The sequence below is a fragment of the Octopus bimaculoides genome, chromosome 2 (genome assembly GCF_046866305.1).
Source record: "Octopus bimaculoides isolate indiv1 chromosome 2, ASM4686630v1, whole genome shotgun sequence".
Lineage (NCBI taxonomy): Eukaryota > Metazoa > Mollusca > Cephalopoda > Octopoda > Octopodidae > Octopus > Octopus bimaculoides.
In genome coordinates this window covers 62,007,102-62,026,796 of record NC_142929.1, presented here as the reverse complement: position 1 = coordinate 62,026,796, position 19,695 = coordinate 62,007,102, and the positions used below count along the sequence as shown (strand labels likewise).

General features: G+C 35.6%; 1 protein-coding gene across 14 annotated transcripts in view; it reads right to left on the bottom strand.

Annotated features, from left to right (window-relative positions):
- Positions 1-5,830, bottom strand: part of LOC106882925 (uncharacterized) — a 39,352-nt gene extending 33,522 nt beyond the window's left edge. For 8 of the 14 annotated variants that reach the window (XM_014933764.3, XM_014933766.3, XM_014933767.3 and 5 more), the window contains exon 1: positions 5,552-5,780. The gene's annotated coding sequence lies outside the window, so the exon portion shown is untranslated. Of the gene's footprint in view, positions 1-4,249; positions 4,929-5,551 lie in introns of those variants that run through there. The other 6 variants (XM_014933765.3, XM_089346261.1, XM_089346224.1 and 3 more) reach the window with 5 other exon arrangements.
- Positions 5,831-19,695: the final 13,865 nt, after the last annotated feature.

Genomic DNA, 19,695 nt, shown 5'->3' with positions numbered 1-19,695 from the left:
GAAAAGTATTACAATCTCAATTCTTTATCTACAAATCATAAGTAGGTAGACATTTCTACAGAACACTTATTTTACAATTTCAACACTTTAAAAAACTTAGAAATAAATCAATGTTAGAGAAAAAATATTTTTGCATGGAATTTATCTTAATATAAACAGCTGTTTTCTTTCCACTACACCAATTTATACCAATCTCCAAGAGATTTGAGTTTTTTTATGCTCTGGACGCAGGAAATGAAAAACATATAGACAGCCATTCACATCATGGTAATAAAAAAAAATCATTTGCTACAGAATTTATCTTAATATAAAGAGCTATTTTCTTTCAACTACATAAATTTATACCAATTACCAAGAGATTTGAGTTTCTCATTAACTGAATGCAGTAAATGAGAAATATAGACAGCCATTCAAATCATGGCAGTCAGTCTCATTTTTTATAGAAAGCATTAAGACTATGAATCTCCACATTCTACAATATGTCATTTCAACTATAAGACCTAAATTGTTGTAGTTAGATCTAATGACCATGTCCCAAGCAATTCTTGAGAAATTCCTTAATAATAATCTTCAACATCACTGTAAAAAAAACAAAAACAAAGAAACATCTGATAATGATATGCATCATATATTTACTCACAATCAACATCCATATTTCAAAATTTCAACAAATCAATAGATGACTTGTTACAGGATCCTACACATAACAATAAGTCTAGTTGGATAATGTAGTTACTCCAAAGTATGAAATGCCTGAGAAATAAGTTCATCATGGTCTGAACATATTTTGACCATACACATATTTAGGCAGCACTAATCTAGGACTAAGAAACAACAATCAGTATTCCATCATTTATATGTTAATATACGACATTATACTCAACATATATCACTGTCCAGCCCACAGGTTTCTAAACCTCTTCCATCCATTGACACTAATCATGTGGTGCTTCTCTCCACATCTAATTAGATCAGCTTTGTAACATAGCTTAACTGCTACTAGCAAAGGAAGTACCAAGGTTGTCTTCAGACTTTAAGTCTGAGTTGCTGAGATAAACAAAAGATCTTATCGAAAGAAGAAATCAATGAATATGCATCCAACAATATTAAGTATAAAATTTAGTATGACATTTAAACACAAGAACTTTTACAAAGTTAGCCGTCAAAAACATTGGTACAATATTAACATCAATATTTCAAGATATTCAGAAACGAAACCAAGAAAATGTTTGGAGATAATGATTTGTTTTACATTTGATTTAATATTTTTCTTTTGTTTTTGCCATCACATATTGTTAACTCCAGGGTTGGCCCGACTCTTTGTTTTATTTGTTTCAGTTATTAGACAGCAGCCATGCTGGGGCACTGCCTTGAAGAATTTTAGTCAAATGAATCGACTTCAGTACTTATTTTTTTAAAAGTTTAATACTTATTCTATTGGCCTCTTTTGCCAAACTGTTACAGGGACATAAACACACTAACACCAGTTGTCTAGTGGTGATGGGAAACAAACACAGACACAAAGACACACACACACATGCACAAATGATGAGCTTCTTTCAGTTTGTCTACCAAATCTGCTCACAAAGCCTTGGTTGGGCTGAAGCTCGAGAAGACACTTATCTAAGGTGCCATGCAGAGGGACTGGACTCAGAACCATGTAGTTGAGAAGCAAACTTCTTACCACATAGCCACGTCTGTGGTTATGAGCAGATTTATGATCGAAGGCATTCCAACAATAACTATCCAGTGTTTTTTTTTTTAATATATATTTACAACTATTATACAATGTATGCTTTCTTTTTCAAGAGAGTAGCATGTCATTTAAGATCTGTCCATTAGTTGTAGCAGGTCAAGCAATTATATCGATGCTTGCTCTTTGGTTATTGGTAGTAGGGCAGTGAGTTGAGCTTCTAATAAATTTATATATAAATACTCTTTTACTTGTTTCAGTCATTTGACTGTGGCCATGCTGGAGCACTGCCTTTAGTCGAGCAAATCGACCCCAGGACTTATTCTTTGGAAGCCTAGTACTTATTCTGTCAGTCTCTTTTGCCGAACCACTAAGTTACGGGGACGTAAACACACCACCATCGGTTGTCAAGCGATGTTGGGGGGACAAACACAGACACAAACATATATACACACACACATATAAATATATACATACATATATACGACGGGCTTCTTTCAGTTTCCGTCTACCACATCCACTCACAAGGCTTTGGTTGGCCTGAGGCTATAGTAGAAGACACTTGCCCAAGGTGCCACACAGTGGGACTGAACCCGGAACCATGTGGTTGGTAAGCAAGCTACTTACCACACAGCCACTCCTACGCCTATGCTGCGATTTTTTTTCTCAGGTCTTTACATTTTGAGTTCAAATCCTGTCAAGGTCATTTTAGCCTTTCATCCTTTCAGGGTTGATCAAAATAAGTTAAAATTCTGTCGGGATTGACTGATTTCACCCTTGCTGAGTTGATAAATTAAATAACAATCAAGTATTGGATGAGGTGGAACTAATCTCTTCCCAAACTTTTGTAGCCTTGTAAGCTTTACCACATCACTGAAGACTGAATCTTTGAATTCACATATGCTACATTCTAGAAAATAAAATTTACAAATTCCTTTCCAGACTTCCACGTATGGATGTCTTTGTGCCTGTTCCCCACCCCCACCACTTGACAACTGGTGTCAATGTGTTTACATCCCCTAACTTAGCGATTTGGCTAAAAAGAAAAAAGTATTGGGGTTGATTCATTCTACTAAAATTCATGGCGGTGACCCAGCAAGGCCACAGTTCAATTACTGAAACAAGTAAAATATAAACATAGAGACACTACAAAGTAAGGTGCCCACTGTCTCAACCTAATAGGATATATACTGGCTTTACATTTTGGCACAAGGTCAGCAATTCGGGGGAGGAGGCAGGGCGATTACGTCGACTGCAGTGCGTAACTGGTACTTATTTTATCGATCCCGAAAGCATGAAAGGCAAATTGGACCTCGGCGGAATTTGAACTCAGAACGTACAAACGGACGAAATGCTACTTAGCATTTTGTCCGGCATGCTAACGATTCTGCCAGCTGGCCGCCTTCTCATGTTGTATATAATATTTATATATAGTAATTACGAAAACAGAAATTAACGCTTTACAAAACACACACACGTGTCTTTGTGTGATGGGCGGCAGCTTTGTGTCGTATGGAAGGTTAATCTATCACATTCTGAGAAATATATTGAATGAATTGTAAATAAAAAGAGAGTATAACTTTGCATATATGGTGAGCCACAGGGTGTCCTATCCAGTTGAATTATGCATTAAAAACCTGCTTAGAAAACAGTCCTAAATTTGTTTCCTAACCCTATGCCAGAATCGATCCATATTTGTCGTTAAGCGATCTTGACCAACGAGGGAGCCGCTACGCGATCCTGCCAGAAATGGCAGCTAAAGCACCATTTAATAATATCTTCGTTTTATTTTTATATGATTTGTAAGATTCATGTGAATTCGTGTGTTGAAACAAATTTTTGTATCCAGAGAGAGTCATGTCAATGTAAGGAACACACACACACACACAGGCTCAATTCCACCCATTATTAAATATCCGATTTTTCTTGTTTTTGTCAAAGCTCTTTCGTTGACTTTTTGCAAAGTCACTGAGAAGGTTGCAAAAATGTAACGAAAGAGCTTGGACAAAAACAAGAAAAATCGGATATTTAGTAAGTGAGTGGAATTGAACCAGTGTGTGTTATATATATATATATTGGCATGATGACTCTTCTTAGACAACAACAAAATTATATATCTTACTGTTTTAGAGTAAAAGAAAGACAATCTGGTTAATGTTTCAGATATATACAATATCTAAAAAAAAAGATGGTTCGCTTTTGATTATAGGCCAGGTAGATCAGGAGCTCTTTGTTTAAACAATCAATACAAAAAGGTAGGTTATTTAAATCAATTTCAGACCAACAAAAAAATTAAAAATAAAAAAAACGCGTGGTATTTAATAGAAAACCTCCATAGAGATATTTTCGTTACTGACTGTACCATAATATATAAAACACCAGTTTTCGATCTGCTCACTCACTATAGCAACATATTTTTTCGAGATTAAGCAAGTAAAAAAGTTCATCTGTACTTTGTAAAGTTATTAATTTCTAAAACAAGATGTTTGCAATTTAAAAAAATACATCACCTTACTGATAGAGATAAGCGTAAAGTGGAAAACAAGAGAAATTTACTTTTAAAGCTCCAAGCCAAATCCTGACCGAGCAGAGAGTATGGAGGTCCAACGTGTCCTTTTGTTATGCAAAACGATAGTATGTTACTGAGGGAAATCTGGTTGCTATTGTAAGCAGGCTGAGTAACTATATAGATAGAAGCTCCTTTTGGCTTTTTGTTCCAGAAGTGTAGGGTTTTTTTTAAAAATAATTTCTACCAGAAACAGATCTATAAATTTCTTTGGGGGGAGGGGTTTGTCCGTTAAATCGACATGTAGCCTGCAGAATGAATGGTAAAAATCGACCTCGGCAAAATATTGGTGGATGTATGGAATAGGTCGCCCACATAAGTTGAATTTTCTCAACAAAGGTAGTGCAAAATAATATCAGTGAATAGAGAATTTGCTTATTACAGAACTGAAAATAGCAGCAGATGGTAAAGTAGTGTGAATAAACAGAAAAATTAGAATCCGAGAAAAACAGTCAGAGTCTGCGTCGGATAAAAAAAAGGATAAATATTAATTTCGTGTTGTGTCGTGAGGCGAGTTTTGGTTTCTAATAGTTCTTTCTTCGAAGACACCGATAATACGTGTGTATATGCTCAGAAATACCTGAACATTTCCAACGGTAAAATAATTTATCAGATAGCAAGAAGCATAACGGAATTGAGAATAAATTACCTAAGTTCCAGATTGATAGCGAGGGAGAGGAGGTAGGTTAGGGCATTCATGCCTTTACTGATGCTATTGCCAATAATAATTATATATATATCAGACAGAACAATGATCCTTGATTTTATAACTGAAATGCCAACCACCCAATATGCAGACCTAGATGTACAAAAAGTAGGGATGATTATGGTTGGAACGCCTTCGTAATCAAGATAGATCTGAGCTCAACAACTACTATTATTATTATTATAAAATATCACAAAATTAGAAAAAGAATTACAGGAAACACTGTCTTTGCTAATAAAATATACATCGAAGTGAATGTATTAATGCAGCTCAATATACTTTATTTTTAATTTTCCTGTCACCACGATAGTTCAGTTTTTTTTTTGTTTGTCTTTTTGTACCGCGGCAATTTATATATAAAAAAAAATCTGGAATATGAATTTATATTTAACAAACAAATTAAAATAATTAAAACATTGGCAGAAAGAGAAGGAAGAAAACATTTTTAGAACAGCGACAGGGAAAATACATTTTAAAAATAGAATTAAAACAAATTAAAGCATACACACACACACATATATATATATATATGCACATACACACACGTGTGTGTGTGTGTTTATGTAGATGTGTATGTTGTACTCACGTTAAACATATCCTAAGAGGTAAACAGGAAAGGAAGATTTGAGCAACAAAGAAACTGGACAGTTCGTTTTGTATGTACTTCTAAAGAGTTGAAGGTCTATATGATATGAATCAACTCCACCAACCCAACAATAATATTTATTATAGTAGTAGATATAATAATAATAATAAAGTGGTCAACCAGGCAATAAGATCAGCGTACTAACCATGTCGCTGATGAGCATTAATACAACTTCCGGTGACATAGATCGGTAATGTTCGGTAGTTTACGTCATTGTCCAACAAACCACGTTTTGGGAATGTATATATTTCGTTACGTCTCGTTCGGTTCGTGTTAGCTATTTTATTTTATCACCACCTGCAAAGATGAAACGCAGGAACAAACTCGGTTGAAATAAAAAAAAAAAAACTGTCTATTAAATCGATGCCACAAGATATTTAATCCTATTTGGTTTGACTTTGAAATGATATCAAAAGATGCACATTCCGGCATAAATACGTAACTGCGCGCCCCCACCTGCTACTTTGTTTCCTCATAACTTCCAGAAAAATGGATATTTTTCGAAGAAATTTTCCATTAATTCGTTTCAGAAGTTGTAGATTACTCCTATATCGGAATTTGTTGTGAAGAATTTCTTTGCGAGTTGCGGGGAGTGAGACAAGTTTCAGTTACTTCACACACGCTGGCTTTGTTTCCTGTTTGTAGATTACAATTATGCTAAAAAAAAAATAACTTTTTCCTTTGTGGAAATTGTTAAATGAATAATGAAATTTTCCCGGCCAAATTCATATTTTATATATATAAAAAAACTTTATATATATATATAATTCATATTTTATAGATATAAAAAAACTTATGCCGTATCTCTGGAAAATTTAAGTTTATTAAAGGATATTCACTTAAATTCTAAAAGAGAAAGGGATGGAATAGTTCCCAGAGGTATTTTTTCGACATAACTGTAATCTACATACATCATCAAAACGTATGAGGAAATAAAGTCGAGATGCGTAAAATATTGTCTTCCCGTTTTCTTTCTTTTTCTTTTCCACATTAAATTCCGTTATAATCGTAATATAAAAGTATCTAGAAAATTTCATTAAAAAAATACTCAACTTTCCGAAATATACGAGGAAATAAAGTCGAATTATGTGAAACAACTCTCACACCTACCTCTGAAAAAATTCACAGCAAATTCCGATATAATCGAAATTTACACCTGGTGAAATGTATTTGTAGAAAATTTCATTTCAAAATATCCATTTCTCAGAAAGTTATGAAGAAACAAAGCTGATGGGTGGGCACTTGTGTAGTTATGCCTACATTCCCACACATCTTGAAGGTGAGCACAGGTGATTAGATTGTACCAATATCTGTATTTTATAGATCCCTGGAATGATGGAAGGTAAAATTGCTCTCAACAGGATCTAACTCAGAACTTAAAGAAGCATAACTACATAACTAGAAGATATTTAATTTGCCTGTGACACAGATTCTGACAACCACTGACCCACCTTTTGTTTTGAAATTAAAAAAAAATTAATTAGAGATCATCACAAACAAAGCATCGTATCTTCAAGAGAGTAGTCTTGTTTGCACCTTTTGATATTTCTTGTAACTTTTCACAAGTTATCATAATAGAACGAAAACTGAGTTGTGCACTTGTTCATTTTGTTACAAATATAATTAAAAGTACTCTTTTACTCTTATTTGTTTCAGTCATTTGACTGTGGCCATGCTGGAGCACCGCCTTTAGTCGAGCAAATCGACTCCAGGACTTATTCTATCGCCTAGTACTTATTCTATCGGTCTCTTTGCCGAACCGCTAAGTTATGGAGATGTAAACACACCAGCATCAGTTGTCAAGCAATGCTGGGGGGACAAACACAGACACACAAACATATGCACACACATACATATATACAACGGACTTCTTTCAGTTTCCGTCTACCAAATCCACTCACAAGGCTTTGGTCGGCCCGAGGCTACAGTAGAAGACATTTGCTCAAGGTACCATGTGGTTCGTAAGCTAGCTACTTACCACACAGCCACTCCTACGCCTTAATTTACTTTCTCTTAAACATTTCTTTTTAGTTTCAACTGATAATCATTATTACCAATAATTCAGTGAAAAGAATATTATTACAAAAGTAAACTAAGAAAATGGAGAAAAAAGAAATCAGTAAATAAACTATCAAAATGGAGGCATGCACATACTCATTCAATCATACATTGTTTCAGGAAAAAAAAACTTGTGTTTTTCAGTTTTACAGCAGGCATGCTGAAGTGCTGTAACCATAGCCAGACACACTCAGGCATTATCTATTTCATTGAGGCAGGTCACTTACAAAATCGAAAATTTCTATATCAACCTCCAGCATCTAACAAATGTCTCAAAAGCCACTGATTGAAATATTTCTGTGACTTATCTTATTCAGTCATGGATGCAGTATTAAGCATGTAGGATGGAGCAAATGAGTTGCTAATTGGATGTCCCACACAAGACATCTGCTTAAAATGGTGGTAGTGATGAAAGCAAGGATGTATGATATATCTATATTTGGGTCTCTCACCCATTATATTCCTATTAAGTGTCCATCCACTGATCCCTGCATCTTTGATGCCTCTCATCTGTTTATCACTCAACTCCTGTTCATTGTACAATGCTGCCTATCTAATGAGGGATGTCTTTGGATCTATCCATATTCAATTCCACTATTACCATCCTTGTCGCTCCAACTCTCATTCCTGTTAGGAATGCTTGCATAATGAGGGATCTATTTATAGCCTATATATCCTATCATTACCATCAACTGTCTCTATTCTTATCTTTTGCTCTCATTTCTTTTCAAGCAAACATGTGCCTGTTATTACTCTCTATCTCTCTTCCATTGCTACCTTTCTTCCATTACTCCCTCCTCTCCCACCTTCTCATCCCAACCACTCTTCTTTCTCCATTGTACTCCCATTTTTTTTCATCATCTCACCCTGGTCCATTGCCTTCTCTTCTGGTCACTATTTCAGGCATGTTGCCTTGAACTATCAAAAATAACGAATAGGAGAACTTCTTAGTCTTGTAATATACAAAGCAGCTTCATTAGGATTGGTGCCATAATAAAATGCACCCAGTACACTCTTTAATGTGGTTGGCAAATGAGCGGATCTGGTCCAGAAGACATTTTAGTCTTGCCAAGGACATGATAACCTATCAGACAAATATTGATATGATAAAGCATACCCAATATGCTCTGTAAAATGGCTGGTGTTAGAAAGAACATTCAACTACAGAAACTATGCTAGAAATGAAACTATGAATGAGACATGGTCATTTGAACTATCTAGGAGTGCAATAACTCCAAATAGTTCTTATTTGGTGTCAGATTGTGACAGTCCATTTAACCAATTCCAGCATGGAAAGTCGATGTAAATGTAAAATGATGATACGTATGTGTGTGTAATAATAGCTGATTGGTTGATTTCTTCAATTGCACTTTACATCATATAGAAAGAGTAAGAGAGCTACAGGAAGAATTAAGTTAAAATTGATAGAGGAACATTGAAATTGCTAAACGATAGTAGGAGAATGGTAAAGATGGTAAAAATTATGTAGTCAATGGATGCCTATTACATGATGCACACTTACATACACTCATTCCTGCATAGAGGCGATTTTCTGTCCGTGTCACACATACAGACATAACTACAGTTTAAATGGAAGAATAAACTTGACAAGCTATTGGCAGGAAGAGGAAAAGAAGCTGTATGTTCACAAAACGTGGATATGACTTTAAACTACATCTAATATTGGTGTTCTGGGATTTTAAGGAGTGTGGAACCACCTTTTAGCCACTATTGTTCCCAAGTCTACTCTGACGTGGAGTAATAGCATCTGTTAAGGTCCCAGCTATAGGTTAATTACCATGTAGATTACTGGGAGTAAAGGACCCCTAGTTCTCATTAGAACTTCCTTCTGGAAGAAGGTAAAGGGTAAAGACCCCCTTCAGTATTGAATGATCATGGGATTGCATCAAGAAAGTTACCCTCTGAGGCACAAGTCTGGGCAAGGTTGTTTATAGAAGACCAGCAGTCCCCCATGCATACCAGCTTCCTCTTTCCACATCACTGATGTTATCCAAGGGAAAGTCAAAGGCCAATACAGCTTGGCACCAGTGACATCACAAACTCATTTCTACAGCTGAGTGAACTGGAGCAAAATGAGATTTGAACCCAGCAAAAGAAAGGCATGGTCTGTCACAGACTGTACACACAAAAAGGTCATTGTAATCCGCCTTCTCAATTGTAACATTCTTCTTTAAATCTCTCTTGAGTCTTGCATGCATTATCCTGGCCTCTTCAAATGCTTTCACTCCACTCCACACTTTTCTTTGCAATCCAGTTTGATTCGAAGCAAGGGTTTCTATGTCCTCTTGATCCATTCTAAGTGATTTCATGGCAGTCCTTATGCCGACCTTAAAACTCTTATTTAGGTTTACACTGATAGCATTTCCCTCTGCAAGCTCACCATAAAACAGCTGTTTGGGTGTGTATTCATCCGCCATTCAAACAATATGGCCAGACCATTTCATTTGGTTTTACAGAATCATTGCTTTAATTGAAGTGATGCCTGCAGACATAAGGACATCTGTGTTTGAAGTAAAAGAGCTCCATTTAATGTTTAAAATATGATGAAGGCATTTTTGGTGGAACCATTCTAACAATTTGAAATGTCTTTCATAATATGTCCATAACATGGATATATATATATATATATATATATATATAAATTAAATGTTAGAGGTAATACTTGATAATTGTAAGCACCTGTGTATGCCAGCTCGTGGTCGGGGTGAATGAATAAATTGTAAATGTAAAAATAAAAACAAAAACACAAAAGATTCTGCGGTACACGTGTTTCAAGCTTTATAGTTGTTACATCAGTGTATAATTGACAGTATAAAGCTATCTTCAGCCGCAAATGTATTCTTTCCCAAGAATTATATCACATAGAAGTTTTCTTCCTCCTTTAACTTCTATGTGATATAATTCTTGGGAAAGAATACATTTGCGGCTGAAGATAGCTTTATACTGTCAATTATACACTGATGTAACAACTATAAAGCTTGAAACACGTGTACCGCAGAATCCTTTGTGTTTTGTTTTTATTTTTACATTTACAATTTATATATATATATATATATATATATATATTTAGTTCCATACACACTTGTTTCTGTACTTACATACAAATATACATATATACATTCACATATATTGTATGTTTGTATATGTGTGTATATAATCCTCACATGACTACCAACCTCAATGGTTAAGCCCTTTACTCTACCTTTGTCTCCTTAGCCTTCATTATATCTCTGGACACAATGCTCATATGTCTTTTATTTCTTAACTTTATTTACTACACATCTGCTATACTAAAGTTGATGTATATGCTTCTTTTGTATACCTGTCAAAAACATGTTTATATTTGTCTTGTCTTCAACAGAGACACTTTCTTCTGTATTCACATCAACCGATTTCTATGCATTGAAAACCAGAAAAAAAGTGCATATATTTCAACAAAATGATTGTTTTGTAACTTTAATTACCGATTTCAGCTTCTTCATATTCACTTTTAATTGTTTCCAGAGAAATATTTCTGATTTTTTATTTATTGTCATTCATGTGACACTTTTTTATTATGTATAGCAGCATAGTTATCTTTTTATATTTTTTTTCTTGGATAAGGAGTAACTTTTTATTGCTCAATGTGAAGTATAGGGTGAAGGTTTATAGTCACTTAAAGTTTAGTACTATCCATTGTATTTATGACAAGGATTGTTCTTCTCCTTTCATTTGTATTCATCTTTGTATATATCAATCTTCAATGAAGTAAAGATTTATATATATGAATGAATATGTTCACTTTCTTCTTTATGACTGAAGGTTGGGAACCTCAAATACACTCATTCCTTCTCACTACACACAATGGTCACATTCACTCTGCTAAAGTTCTCACCATCCAGTCCTTGATGCCATTGCTCTATCTTCATCTTTGTGGCCCATAAACCCTTTTCCTCTCTGCTCAGCCTCAGAACATACACGTGCATAAACATACCCACACCCACACACATGTATGTATGCATGCATGTTTATGTGCTTGTGTGTGTTTGAGTAATTTGTATTTCTATCATCTTAACGTATGTTTACTGCTCGTATACAATGCCCTCACTGATGGTATCATTTGCTTGCAGTTCACCATGAAAGCATGTCTGGGCCTCTTAACATATCTTGACACATTGTGTGATCTTTGTAAGCAAAAGGCTCGTTGAAATGGTGCCATTTATTTGCAGTTCTCCTCAGAATCATGTCTAGACTGTTTGTTGTTTGATAGACTGGGAAACAAATATGAGTTGGTGATGCGAAGGGTATCCAACTATAGAAAACTCTGCCCCACTGTGACCCATGCAAGCATAGGGAAAAGAGATGTTAAAACAAGGATACATACAGAAAGAGAGATAAGTTGATTACATGAAACTCCAGTGTTCAACTGGTACTTATTTTATTGGCTCTGAAAGAATTAAAGGCAAAGTTGGCCTTGGTGGAATTCGAACTCAGAACATAAATATGGACAAAAAACTGCTAAGCATTTTGCCAGCTCACTGTCTTGAGAGAAGTAGAAATATTGAGGTTGCATTGTCAAAGTCTCAGTCGAAAGAATTTAAATATTTGTATGTTTTCAATGAATGATTTTTCTTCAATATTAAGGGTTATATTTGTTCATTTATTTGATTTCTTAACTGACACATATGTCACTTTATACTTGAAAACAAGTATTTAACTGTAATGGTAAAAACAAGCTCAAGAGAGAGTTGTAATATCTCATGTAACTTTGAAATGATTGATAGTCACTGAAAACAGTTCTGTGCTTTTGTATGCTGTCACTATTTCACAGAATGTCTCTCAGTGTTGAACTATGTGTATAAGAGTTTGTTGTGAAGGATCCTTCAATAATTAAGAGTTACCACAACTTGATCGCTGTGGTAGATAATGTATTATTTGAACCGCAAAGAAAGAAATAATTTTCACTGCAAAATATATCGATTAATGGATGTGTCTGTTGCCACTTGTAACACACTGCAGTTGGTATGAGAATAATAGCAATCTGAAAAACCTGAACGTAATCATATATACAATATTTGATGGCATATTAGGAAATGGGCATGAAAATGCACCCATTTCAGCAGGGAAAGTGTAGGAAAAAGTTTATAGAGTATTAAAGCATTTTAATACTTATTGAAATGTGTAAAGTAGGAAAAAAAAAAAAAAAACAGGTGACTAGGACAGCAGGAAAAACTATTTTCATGATAATGATACTGTTATTTGAAAGAGAAAACAGAAGCTGCTAAGCTATAGCAGAAAACATTAATGTACCTAAAAAGCAAGCTACCAGTACAATTGAACATAAAGCAGGAAATTACAACAGTTGAGCAGGTCATTTGCAATTAAAATATCCTGTATGAGAAGCCTACAGTAATAATGTAACATTGCAAGAGAAAACAAAGATATCTTAGTTATAACTGAAAGCATTACTGTATGTAAAAAGTAAGCTAACACTACAGTTGAACATATGCAAAGAATCACAACAGATGAACAGGTCACTTGCAATTAAAATATCATACATGAACAGCCTACAGTAGCATAACATTACCAGAGAAAACAAAGTAGAAAACATTTTATAAAAAGCAAGCTACCACTAATGTTGGACATAAGCGAAAAGACAGTGGAGAGAAATGGAGACAAACTTTAATAATCTTCAAACCCAAAGAATTCTTTATCATCAAAGATTGAAAAATTGACTTCATTATCTCCAAATTATGCATCCTCTTTGATACCTTGAAGAGTGTCACTACTTTCATACTTCAAAAACTTTATTATTTTCCTTCTTACATTTCCCAAGATTTCTAGATTTCTTCATCCACTCTTACACCTGTACATTAGTGGATCACATCATTCCTCTTGTGTGCATAAGGTCTTGGTCTGGATTTCTTATCCATTTGTTCTTGTATGTTTTGCTTAAAAGACTCATTTTCAGATACACCTAAAAGATGCAATTGTTCTATCAGTCCGCCAGGAATTATAACTGGAGAAAGTGGGCAACAAGGGGCCTCGACTTTGCATATAAAATGCAGGACAATTTATTCAGCCATTGTTTTTTTCTTAAAAACACAAAGGAGCATGTTATATGCCATCAAATACAGTACTTTAGTTCATGTAACAAATTATATAAGAAGCTTCGTTTTAAATCACAAAGATATGAATAAATGATAACTTTGATGCCAGTCATTGTCGTCGTCGTCATCATCATAATCATCATCATCATCATAATCATCATCATCATCATCATCATCATCATCATCATCATCACCACCATCATCATTGTCATTGTCATTGTTGTTGTTGTTGCTGTCCTTGTTATCATCATCATCGTCATCATTTTTACAACTGGTTACTCTCTTGCTGCTCATCAGTTAATCTGGCCAGGAAAACAGATTAGTAGAATTATGCATCTTGTCTGGCAGCACAATACTATGGTGATTTCATTTCATGGTCTTTAACTTCACAAACTTTAAACATATATAATATTTTCAGTCATAATTTAAACTATGCAACCACATGTTACACTAAAGCTCTCAATGAATTTGTGACATATTTGTTTCAGCTTTTGGCCCTAGCTATTGCATTTCACTTGTTAATACCATTAAAAAGGTACTGAAATCACAACTTCCATTTCTCCTTTTCTCTGGCAACTATAAAAGAAAGCAAAGCATTTGATGTGTGAGTTTATTTTTATCACTTGAGTGTGGAACAAGTAGTTTATCAGCTTTTCAGCTATATCAGAAGTATTTCCTATGTGGCTCAGCTATCTTACTATAAAATAGGTTATAGTGTTTTCCCTCTCTCTTTATAATGTAATAATATGTTGCTAATTCAGAAGAGTTGATAATCCTTTATCATATATCCTGATATCTTAAAACTACAACATATTCAGTTTACCTAATTCAACTCTATTAAGATCACCACTTACATTCAACAACAGTATTATACATATCAAGGAATTGTAGAAAGCCATGTTAATTTGCATGTTGGATTAGCAGCTGGAGAGTTGGTGATCTCTGTCTTGGCAGTGTAAATGCACTAAGTCTATGGTCCAGGCACTTAATTCTCAAATAAACCAAGTCCACATAAGCTACAATACAACATAATGCTCATAAATGGGACAATGTTTCATCGAGTTTAGCTACACATTACCAGACATATTTTCATAGACTATTGGAAATGAATGACATTGCTTGTCTGACTGTGATACTTATTTACAACTATTATGCAATGTCAAGACAAGAAGACGCAAAACGCATACACACTCATATCTGAGGAAGCCATGTCTCTTTTCTAATGCAAGACACCTTTTCTGTCCCTTAAAAATACTTTCCTCCCCAGTTGGGAGGTCTTGTCCTGCAAATTTCTTGGTGACTTCACTGTTGCTGGTGCCTTATAAAAAGCTCCCCAGTACACTCTGTAAAATGGTTGGCATTAGGAAGGGGATCCAACAGTAGAAACTATGTCAAAAACAGAAAGCAACACTTAGTCTTCTGACTTGCCTGTTCCTACCAAACCATCCAACCCATGCCAGCATGGAAAATGGACTTCAAATGATGATGTGTGTATGTATGTATGTACGTATGATGTGTGTATGTATGTACGTTATGTATGTATCAATATTTATACAGTGCAATATTATATCCATTTTAGTTGATTTTACCAATTGTTTTTACACACGAGAGTTAGGTGAAACCAATCATCAGAAAGACTGTTAGGAAAAGTAGGGTAATGGCTCTTTGCCACTGGAAGTCAGAAAGTGTGACATTCAGTTTGTGAATATCATTATAAAGTGGTATGAAAAAACTAAGCTTTTCCAAACTCTCATGTCTGAAACAGATTGGCGAAATTGGCTGAAATTAATCCATAATATTGTATTGTATTGGCAAACAAATGATGCCTGTTATTTTTGACTCATAGATTCTTAGATGAATATAAAATGTTAAATACTTATAGTATGCAAATTAGCAACATGAGTTCTCTGTAGCTACTGAATTTGTTGTGTATATAAACAGACTGACTACTTGCTTAGAGAAACAAGTTGCCAGTCTATTTATATACAAGTAATATAGTAATACCGCTGATGGGAATTGAATAAGGTTCAAAAATTGATTAAGGCAGTTACTCATTGTTTCCAATCTATGGAGAATTAGTTAAATTTGCCATGTTTGCATACCTGCTACATAGGATTATACACCCACCCCATATATATTAGGTCGTCAAGTATGAAATTTGTAGTAAGGTATACAGTAAACTTTGACAGCTGCTCATTTTGCGCCATTATTATATTTTGATAATCTTTATTTTTTGTTAGAAAGCTGACACATCTATTTCTTTATTCTAACTCATTTTATACTTTATAAAGTATATATAAATAGTTTTTTGCTCTTTTTGTTTAGAGACGGATAAGTCGGAAATTTGTACAGTTTTGAAATATGAGTTCTTTCTTGGAAACACAGCATCACAGACAGTTCGGAATATTAATGGAGTATTTCATTCTAATGTTATTACACAGCAGATAGTATCAAATTGGTTTACAAAATTTCATTCTGGTAACTTTGAGCTCACAAATGAGCAGCATGGTCGACCAGAAACAAGGTGGATAATGACAAACTGAAAGCCACCGTCGAGTCAGATCTATCTCAAAGTGCCCGTGAATTATTGTTGTTGTTTGGTGTTAGCAAGCAAACAATATCGACTCATCTAGTTCAAATCGGTAAAGTGAAAAAGTTGGATAAGTGGGTTCCATATGAACTCAATGAAAATCAGAAAAAGTAACGTTTGGAAGCCTGCATTATGCTACTCTCTCGTCACAAAAATGAATCAATTTTGAATCGAATTGTAACATGTGATGAGAAATGGATCTACAGCTTTCAAAGGACATTCATAAACTGGCTTACCTGTCGGCTAGTTTCTTTTGTTCTATCAAATAAAGAGCCAGGTCAAATTTTAGCACCCAAGAAAGAATAAGAACCTTAGTTTGTGTATGTATATATATATATTAATCATGCTTGAATTGATGAATTCAACTTGGAAAGGAATGGACTCCATGCATCTAACTTGCTTTAGGTACACTACAAAAGGATACAGTCTTTGATGACTGCTCAGATGATACAATAGATTAAGATACTTATTTTATCTAATTTACTTCATAAAAATATTTATATTACACACACGCACACACATGCACGCGTGCACACACACACACACACACACACACACTTGTTGATTAGTAAATAAAGCAAGATCCTGTTTCTGTATTCCTCTTTTATAATTTGATAAGAAGAGATTGTTTGTGGGTGTGAAATTACTATGTGAAAGATGAAATGTTAAACTAGATCTGGGTTTCTCAAATTGGATTATATAAGGCTTGCAAAAATACTGGAATTTTGAAGTCATTACAACTCACTAAACACAAATTATGTGTGTTTAGAAACTGTGTGGAGAGCCTTTCATTGTTCCTGCCACTGATCATTGTGAATAAGAATAATGGTTCTCACCGTCCGAGCATGATCATTGCCAGAGCAGCTGTCTGGCTTCCATGCCAGTGGCATGTAAATAGCACCATTTGAGCATGATCGTTACCAGCGCCGCCTTACTGGCACTTGTGCTGGTTGCATGTGAAAAAACATTCGAGCAAGATCGTTGCCAGTACCGCTGGACTGGCTCCTGTGCAGGTGGCACATAAAATGCACCATTTTGAGCATGGCCGTTGCCTGTACTGCCTGACTGGCCTTCGTGCCGGTGGCACGTAAAAGCACCCACTACACTCTCGGAGTGGTTGGCGTTAGGAAGGGCATCCAGCTGTAGAAACTCTGCCAAGTCAGATTGGAACCTGGTGTAGCCATCTGGTTCGCCAGTCCTCAGTCAAATCGTCCAACCCATGCTAGCATGGAAAGCGGACGTTAAACAATGATGATGATGAATATTTATAACCAGAAACAAATTTTATGTAAGTCTTAATTCATAATGATATGCAAGTATGTTTCTCTCTAAAACTGTATCAAAAATTAAGTTACTTGTTAAAAAGAGTGAAGATGATTCACCTCATTAAAAATGTAACAGTAAATAAAATGAAACTGATTTCTTACATAGGCACAAGGCCAGAAAATAATTTGTTTTATGGGAGAGAGAACAGTCAGTTGTTTAGAGATAACAGAAAATCCATGTCATATCATAAAAAGGAAGGACATATTGGATGATATTAGTACTTGAGTCGATGTACGTAGCCTAACAGTTATGGTGTTGCATTCGCAAACAGGAGATCATGGCTTCAATTCCCGAGACAGGCAGTGTGTTGTGTTTTTTGAGCAAACCACTTCATTTCATGTTACACCAGTTCACTTAGCTGTAAATGAGTAACCCTGAGATAGATAGGCATCCCTTTCAGGTGAATATTTTTTTCTACTCTAGGCACAAGGCCTGAAATTTTGGGGGAGGAAGCCAGTCGATTAGATCGACCCCAGTATGCAACTGGTGCGTAATTTATAAGATGTACCCTCTGGACACATAAGAGGTGCAGCAATATCAGAGGAAGATTAACAAGGAAGATAGCTTTTGTGTGTGAAAGATGCACATGTGCAATAAACACTGAAAATGTACAGAAAATAGATTCCATCGACTGTCAGTGGGGTAAGTTAGAGGTAGTAGATAGCTTCTGTTATCTAGGTGACCAAGTTCGTAGTGGAAGTGGATGCTCTGAGAGTATAGCTGTGAGAATAAGAATAGGCTGGGCAAAGTTCATAAAGCTCCTACCTTTGCTGGCAACAAAGGGTCTCTTCCTCAGAGTGAAAGACAAATTGTATGATGCTTGTGTGTGAACAGCTATGCTACATGGCAGTGAAACATGGGCTGTGACAGCCTAAAACATGTGTAAGCTTAAAAAGAAATGAAGCTAGTATGCTTCGCTGGATGTGCTATGTCAGTGTGCATGTACGAGTAGGTGTAAGCCGCTTGAGAGAAAAGTTGGGCATAAGAAGCATCAGGTGTGGTGTACAAGAGAGGTGACTGCGCTGATATGGTCATGTGATACATATGGATGAGGACAGCTGTGTAAAGAAGTGCTGATCTCTAAATGTGGAGGGAACCTGTGGTAGAGGTAGACCCAGGAAGACATGGGATGAGGTGGTGACGCATGATCTTCAAACTTTGGGCTTCACAGAGGCAATGAATAGTGACCGAGATCTTTGGTGATATGCAATGCTTGAGAAGACCCATGAAGCCAAGTGAAATCATAGTTGTGGCCAATGCTGGTGTTACATAACTGGCACGTAAAAGGCACCTGTTGAACATTGGACCTCACGGAGACAAAGTGGCTGATGCTGGTGGGACATGAAAAGCTCCTTTCAAGTGTGGGACCTCACAGAAGCAATGACGAATGACCAAAACCTTTGGCATTATGTCATGCTTGAGAAGACGACCCATCAAGCCAAGTAAAATCACAGTAATGGCAGATACTGGTGTCACACAGATGGCACCTATGCCAGTGGTGCGTAAAAGCACCCGTTATACTATCGGAGTGGTTGGCATTAGGAAGGCCATCAAGCCATAGAAACCATGCCACACCAGCCTTCCATCTTGCCAGCCCTGGTCAAACCATCCAACCCATGCCAGCATGGACAACGGATGTCAAATGATGATGATATGTTATAGAAAGGTATTCGTCATAGATTGCTTATTGTCATCTCTGGTCCTGGTGTCTTAATTGAAATCTGGCTGCACCATCATAATGTTAATATCATTGTGTCTTTGATGTAAGGAATCTGTCACATGAAACAAGTAAAATAATTTGGGCCAGATATGGCCAGTTTAAATGCTAAAGGGTTAAATTATTACCAAAAAACATATCTATTATCTATTTTATAGTATCTGGACATTTTACTCTACATGTTTTCACCTTGTATATTCCAGCACTATGAAGGTGCATGGCTTAGTGGTTAGGGTATTCAGCTCACAATTATAAGGTCATGAGCTCGATACCTGGCAGTGCA